This window comes from Poecilia latipinna, unplaced genomic scaffold (genome assembly GCF_001443285.1).
Source record: "Poecilia latipinna isolate Pla-1442-1.1 unplaced genomic scaffold, P_latipinna-1.0 Scaffold473, whole genome shotgun sequence".
NCBI classification, from domain to species: Eukaryota; Metazoa; Chordata; class Actinopteri; order Cyprinodontiformes; family Poeciliidae; genus Poecilia; species Poecilia latipinna.
The window spans coordinates 203,830-211,992 of NW_015113089.1; the positions used below are offsets into that span (position 1 = coordinate 203,830).

General features: G+C 38.7%; 1 long non-coding RNA gene across 1 annotated transcript; it reads right to left on the reverse strand.

Annotated features, from left to right (window-relative positions):
• Nucleotides 1-207: 207 nt before the first annotated feature.
• LOC106951761 (uncharacterized) lies at nucleotides 208-5,712 on the reverse strand. The gene is made up of 2 exons (XR_001425857.1): nucleotides 5,537-5,712; nucleotides 208-958 (listed from the first exon to the last, which is right to left on the reverse strand). It is a non-coding gene; the product is annotated as an uncharacterized LOC106951761 (long non-coding RNA).
• Nucleotides 5,713-8,163: the final 2,451 nt, after the last annotated feature.

An 8,163-nucleotide genomic window follows, 5' to 3' on the forward strand; every position in this document is an offset into this window, starting at 1 on the left:
TTAAGTTAACCTGTAAAATCTTAAGTTAACTTAATAAATCTGAGTACAGTGTGATTACCTAATCAGCAAGCAAAGTTTAGTTTTGTTTGAGATACCAACACAGTAAAGATAACAAGACTGTTTTTTGTTTTGTGGATGAACTTAAAAAGATTACAATGTTTCATGTCTTGAACAAATATTTCTGATCTCAATGCTAAAATACTTGTGTTAAGATACCAACTTGAATTTGCATTGTTGATTTCACAGATTCAGCTACGGGAAGTTTACTTCACCACAGAATCATTTTGTCAGTGTACTATAAGAGGGAATCATAGCAGATTAATAAAAAACCGAGATGACAGCCAACCTGCAGGATTATAAATGAAATATGGCGTAATTTAAGCGAGGACTTTACACCAACAGGTCAAGTAACAGCTAAAGATAACAGACCCTGGTGTCCAGATAAACGACCCTGAAGTGACTGAGATAAGAATTCTGCTGGATAATAAACTAAGGAAGCTTTTCCATCGTCCTGTGACGTCTCCAGCCCAGATGATGCTGCGGCCTGCAGCCTGGTGTCCTGAAGCCTGGTGTCCTACAGCCTGGTGTCCTGCAGCCTGATGTCCTACAGCCTGGTGTCCTGAAGCCTGGTGTCCTGAAGCCTGGTGTCCTACAGCCTGGTGTCCTACAGCCTGGTGTCCTGCAGCCTGGTGTCCTGCAGCCTGAAGTCCTGCAGCCCGATGTCCTACAGCCTGGTGTCCTGCAGCCTGATGTCCTGCAGCCTGGTGTCCTGCAGCCTGGTGTCCTGCAGCCTGGTGTCCTACAGTCTGGTGTCCTGCAGCCCGATGCCCTGCAGCCTGATGTCCTGCAGCCTGGTGTCCTGCAGCCTGGTGTCCTGCAGCCTGATGTCCTGCAGCCTGGTGTCCTGCAGCCTGGTGTCCTGCAGCCTGGTGTCCTGCTCCATGTGACCTGGAAACATCTGGCGAGGAGAGCGAGGCGAAATGCTCGGCGTTGCTCAGTGACTGTAAAACCCAAACTGTAGACGTTCCTGTGCTGACTTCATGCTGACTTCATCGCTAAAACATCCATGAAGGACAGTTTTAACACAAACAGGCTGCATTTCTGAAACGTCGCCCTCATTGTGAACAGTACGTGTGTGCATGTGTGTTTTGTTAAGCCAGCAAAGATGCCAGACTGAAGGACGTGTCAAGAAGCTCTCTGACGTTAATCTGGACTTCGCAGCATTTAACTGGCTCTTAGTGTAAACGTGTCTGTTAGTTAAAGTCCTTTTATTTAAATACCAAAACGCCCAAAACGTTCGCTGGAGACAGGCACCAGCATCCCTCCTGACCCGCAGGACAAGAGTGTGAAGAGGATGGATGGATGGATGGATGGATGGATGGATGGATGGATGGATGGATGGATGGATGGATGGATGGATGGATGGATGGATGATCTAAGTATAATGTGACACCATCTTTTTAACAATTAGCTTTGTTCTTGTAGTGTTTTAGTGCTGACTGGCCCAGCCGACATGAACAGTGAATGGTTTAATAATGTTTGATAATCGTTTTCTGTTCTTTTTCCTGTTTTCTCGAGAAAAGTTAATTTTGCATTTTCCCAATGGTTTTCCTGAGCTATCAGGTTAATTTTACATGTTTCTGATGGTTTTCCTGCCCTGCGACAGACTGGCGACCTGTCCAGGATGTACCCCGCCTCTCGCCCGGAACGTTAGCTGGAGATAGGCACCAGCACCCCTCCCGACCCCACTGAGGGACAAGGGTGTTCAGAAAATGGATGGATGGATGATGGTTTTCCTGTTAGTGTTTCATGTTTTTCTCAATAAAACCATCAGTAAATTAACTTGTTAAAAGAAAATGCAGAAAATGGCCACTCTGTAAAAAGCATAAACTCGTCTCCAGACTATTTTTGAAATATTCCACCAAAGTGGGCGGAGCCAATTTGCTCAGAGGGGCGTGGCTAATTGTGAGGGTGAGTGGAAAAGGTCAAAGGGGTCGTGGTCAGGAGCAAACTTAATGACTCATGGTTTAGGGATCCTATGGTGAAGATGGATCTGTTCAGTTCAGAAGAATCCATCATGAATGATACCAGTGGATTAGATGGACTTTGAGGAGAATGTGAGAATGTCTTTAACTCTATGGTATAATGTGGCCACAAATCAGTTGAATTGCATTAAACTGGCAGGATCATAAGGATATTTGTTTGTTTTCTAGGTCCAGCTCCTCCACTGGAAGCTGAGAGGAACTGCTTCATCAGCTGGATGGAGAAAAAGATATGGGCCTAGTCAAAGCCAAGATCTCAATCTCATTTAAATGATTAAAATTATTTGCCCTTTTACATTTCTTAAACTAAAAGTTTAATCAAAAAACATTAGCAGTGTTTTTCAAAACTTTTTCTCACCAGCAGGAAACATAATTTTAGGCTTTTACCAGTGAAGCTGCTGTTTTGTAGGTAAATGAGAAATAAATCCATTGTTATGTCCAATGTATGATTTTTTTTTTACTTAGTATCAACTTATTTGGGGAAACATCCAGCAAAAACAATACCTAAGCCAGGAAATGAGAACTATATCCACCGAGCTAAAGGTCAACCACTGAGCCTTGGTGAGCATGCATCAGATTTCTGTGGAAGTCTCTGGGAATGGCGCCACACCCAGATCAGCATGTTCTGAGCTGGATGCTGGAGAACCTGTTGGATTTGCTTATTGTTCAACCAAGCTAACCCATATTAGCAATACAAGCTAGTAGGTTTTCAGTGATGCAAGCACTGAAGCGTGCTAATCCTTTATCTTACTCACAAAAGCAATTAAATATTAAAGATTCCCTCTTTGTTGTTCTCATGCATGAGCTAAAAATATTCCACATCTACAAATTGGTACAAAATATTTTTAACAAATATTTTCTAAAACATGCAGCTTATCCATGAGCATGCTGTTTTAGCACAACAGCTACTAAACCAAAGTCATTTCTTCAATATTTGTGTATACCATTTTTTTAAAAAGAACTAAGGAGGTAGCATGGTTAGCACCAGTTCTTTAGTGTTAGCTTGTGATGTGGCTCTATAACATAAATAATTCTTATATTGATCGCTGGAGAATGAACTCCAGAGAGTGGCTCCACAACTACAATGCCTGGTTCAGCTTTTATTCAAAGTCACGAGAAACAATCACATCATTGGCCCTGAGCACCAAAATGAAATGAATTAGCATTTATATCATCATCAATTGTCACCAGACAATTACTGACTTACTGCAGTGGAAGATTTGAAAACAATAACCTCTACTGCATATCCAGAACAATACAAATCGGAGAACCTGTCTGTGCTGCAGAACAAGTTTTACCGAACAATCCAAAAGCTGAGAGTCGACCAAATGCCACCGGGTTTCTTTTTATTGGCACAAGATGAAGCTTGGGACAAATAAAACTTATTTTTACCTCCAGGTGTAACTTATTTTTTTCTGGTTTTATGATAAGTTGTAATGGATTTTTCATAAAGGCGTCCTGTGAAAGCGTTGAGGCTGAATAGGTTTTAGATAAACACACTTCCACAGTTTAAAAATAAACCAAACAGTAAATGGAAGAAAAAATGGAATTAATGTGTCTCGTTCATTCACTCCAGAAGAAATAGTTGTTGCAACTTTAACTAGACCGAATCCAGAAGACGTTTTTTCAATAAAAGGCAGCTCACTCCAGTTTGTGTCCTTGAGTTTTCCAAGTCAAACTACTATGATTTCCAGAAATTACAGTCATGAATGAGTGGTTGGCAGTTTGATTCCATCGTAAGCAATCATGCTGGAGTGTATAAGAATGGATGGATGTGGTATGTGGTTGAAAAGCTTTCAGTGGTCAGAAAGCCGTGGACTCGATTAGCCAGCAGGTTCTTGTGTTCAAGTCAAGACAGGCAAACGCTGATGAGGCACAATCTTTACAGGAGGATGTGAAGGACTGTAAAACGCCTGGAGAGATGCAACAGAAACATCCTGGTCTCTGGATCCAAGACTAAATCAAATGACAACAGAGCAAAACGTCACATGGATCGCCTGAATCCAGTCAATAAATGATGAAAACTCAAACGTACGACAATCCTACCTGTCAGAAACTCTGTATTTACATTTGGACTGATTGAGAATACTGCTTGAAAAATATGTAAATTAGAAAAGGACAAGCTTGGGAAATTACTCATTGACTGAGGAAACATTTAAAACAAAGGTAAGAATAAAACTGAGCTTAAAAGCAGAACCAAAGTATGCGTCAAAGAAACCCAGTTTTCCAGCCGATTACTCAGACAATATTCCACTGAAGGCATGAGATATTTTTGAATGAAACGAATTCAATGTCTAGATGGATTCTGGACTAAAATAGCTGGAAAATATCCAACTATTGTGTCCTGCTTATCAGAGGTCAGGGTATCAGATCCTAATTTAATGAAAACTAAAACATTTTGACGCAACAAGTTTGCATATATTTTTTAAGGACTAATTAGGTTTTACAGTGGAGTTAAACCTAATTACCGGATAGCTCTTAAAAGCACTGTTCTTCTACAGCGACCCGTCACAAATGACTCAGAGATGATCATAAATCTCCTCCAGATCCTGGAAACACAGTCAGAACAAAACCCAAACTACTCCTCCAGTTTCTGAGGTTCAACAGCCAGAAGGGCCACATTTACAACACCATAAAGTTTAAATATTATGGATGTTAACATAATGCAACTTTGTATAAGCCCTATTTCTCCTCATTTTGGCTAACCTAGTAAATATGGATTTAAGAGTGCCTTCAGTTTATTCACAATTTCCAAAGTTGTTTTTGCCAGTTTATTCATACTTTTTCCAGTCCAGCTAATTTGTCTGTGAACATAACACACCTGGCTGTTGGTCATAAATGGTGCTATTTATAAAAGTTTGAAATAACTAGCTTAGAAACCGAACAGTACCTCCTCCCTCCGCAACAAGGGAGGAGGTTTTGATCAAATTACAAACTTTCCCTGAATTCACTCCACAAGTTACATATAAGTTAGTTTTGTCTTATTTAAATGCACAAAGTTATTTGCACTAAAAACTAGACTGAAAAACTTGGTAAGATTTAGTGTTTTTGCAGTGCATCCTTTCAGTTCAGTAAAATAAAATGCTGATTGATTTGTTTCAGTGTAAAATATGTAGCAGACTCAGAAGGTGTTTACATCCCTGCTGATGTTTTTTTTAATGTATTGTAAATGGTCTGTTATATTTTTTATTCATATATATGCTGAACATTTTTTTTATTCATCCTACTTTGTTACACATTTCTCTGAATGTTAGCATGCTATTCAGTGAACAGTCTCATGTTGTCATAAACGTCGTTTCCCCTTAAATCGGAGCAGCATTAAAAACATACAAAGGACGACATGCTAACCAGTTTTTTTCCACACGTGGCTAGGCTACATGAAGGTGCGGCACTGTCTCCATGGTAACGATTAGGCGTGCCTTCTCCATAGTTCGATATTTGATATCTTTCTAATCACTTGTGCTCATAAAGTAAATGAACGTTAGTTTTCTTACCTTGTGTTCCCTGTAAATCCGCGATTACACCGAGGGCTGTCAGTCATTAGCTGTCAGTCATTATGATTGACGGCTGCAATCCATCGCCGCCATCTTTCCTCTTTAAAAGTTATACAATAAAATGATAAGTTTGGTTGGCATCCTTTATGCAGCCAACTGCGCAGCGCCTTATGACTATTTTTTTAAAGTGAAATCATCTAAATTAAAGCGACATTAGGTTACAGATGTCTGCGCTTAGACCAGCTTTAAGAGCGTATTTGTTATTTTGAGGTACGTCACAGCGGAGTGGGCGGAGTTCTGGAGAGCGTGACGTCACGTCCAAAGGGTCAATAGAGTAAATGGTTCTTATTGTTCCACAGTGTGAAAATTCAGTTAAAGTTCAAGATTACAACTTGAGGAAAGCAAACTGTTCACTTACTAAGAATAACATGCTAAAAGTCAGAGAAATGTGTAACAAAGTAGGATGAATAAAAAAATGTTCAGCATGAATAAAAAAATATAACAGACCATTTACAAAAGATTAAAAAAAAACATCAGCAGGGATGTAAACACCTCCTGAGTCTGCTACATATTTTACACTGAAACAAATCAATCAGCATTTTATTTTACTGAACTAAGGACGCGCTGCAAAAACACTAAATCTTACCAAGCTTTTTCAGTCTAGTTTTTAGTGAAAATAATTTTGCACATTTAAATAAGACAAAACTAACTATGTAACTTTTCAGCAAGAAATAGGAGTTTTAGTCAATAATTCTTTAATATTGATGAAAAATTAGTAGTTCCACTGGAAGATTATTTCACTTATGAAAAAATATCTTATTAGTGAAATAATCTGCCAGATAAACGAGAATTTTTTCATTAATATTAACAAATTATTGATTGATTTTCTCCGTACTAGTAAGTTAATTTGGTTTTATTCCAAGTAACATATTTGCACCAGAAACTAGACCAATATTTGTTCATATTTAGTGTTTTTGCAGTGCGCTGATTCATTTATGTTGCCAGCATCTTTTCACTTCTGAATGCTTCGAGGCTGAAGGGCTGGAAAAGTCTCAGCTGACTGAAACATTTGTTCTGCATTTTAGTTCAGTTTGAGTGAGTAGGAGAAATTAACGTAATTTAAAGCAGAAGCTCTGCATCTCATTTGGATTCTTAGTTTTATATTTAAAAGTGACTTTGTGAGTAGCTTGTTCGTTTCTTCCTGTTGTGTTTTAGCCTCTGGTGAAATCCAGCGGTGGAGGATCTGTTTCTCCAGGAACAGGTTTTTCTTTTTAAAGCCCCACCCATATTTATTTTCCCATGGGAGTCCACTAAATCCAAAATGACAGTTACTGAATCCCTCCTTTCCTACAGGAACTTTCAGTAATGAAGCAATACTTTAATGATGTAGAGGATGGGAGGAGAAAACCTGTCAAACAAATCTAGTTTTTTTTATGAGACGGAAGCAATCAGGTATGTGCAACACTCAGTTCAACAGTTCTAACTCTGTTTTATACTTCAGTCCTTTGAGTTTGCATCTTTTTTTTACTTTAGTATATAACCAATCAATCCCATAAAAGCAAACAGGATTTACTGACGTATATAGTTGATGATGGTGCATCTTCTGCTTATGATGATGTGGAAACAAAAACCATCTTCAATCTGATAAAACCAGCCAACAACTTCCTTACAGAAGGAAGTCATTTATCATCCCAGCTTCCAGACACAAACAGGAACTGGACTTTGCAAAAATTATTAAAACCAGTTAAAAATACATAAAACAACAACTTGTTCCAGTGTTATAAGTGAAAACAACTGCCAATGAAACTAATACTTTCTATCAATATTCTACAATTATTGACTAAAAACAAGTGGAAAAGTTATTTGTAAGTTACTTTTTTCAAGTGTACAAAGATATTTTAGATTATTTGGTAACATTTTGTTTGCGATCATTTATATATTCTAATTTTCTCTTGTTGATGAAGAAAATAAGGAAACATTATTTAATGTTCAGAATGCAGAAAACAAGAGAAGGTAGTTCTGTCTGAATGACCACAAACCAAAAGCTGATTTATTACAGAAAGTGGTCAGACTAGTTTGTGGGTCAGTCAAGCACAGTGTTGCCATGGTGACTGAAGCAGGTACTGGTGTTTTTACCATTGTGGGTCAGTACCAAATCCTGCTGGAAGATTAAATCAGCATCTCCATGAAGTTTGGAGCAGAAGGAAGAATAAAGTGCTATAACATGTCCTGCTCCATGGCTGCTGTGACTTTGGACTTTTTAAAACCCAGTGGACCAGAACCCAGAGATGAAATGGCTCCTGACCGTGACGGTTCTGGTTCCATCTGGCGGTCGCTTTGACTCCAGCTCTTCGCAAAACTTCCTCACTCCCATCAGTGGACTTTGCTTCACAATTTTTTCAAGGCTGTAGTTCTCTGTTTTGCTTATGCACCTTTCTATATCACACTTTTTCCTTCCACTCAGCTTTCTAGTAGCAGGCTTGGATATATTCTGGTTGGTATGAGGTGGTTTTCAGTCTCTGCAGAGCTCAGGTGGAAAGCTCATCAGAAGAGAGTAATATAAAAAGTGCATCTAAATTAATTAACATATTTTCAAAACATGAATTTATTTTTGTAAATCAATAAAT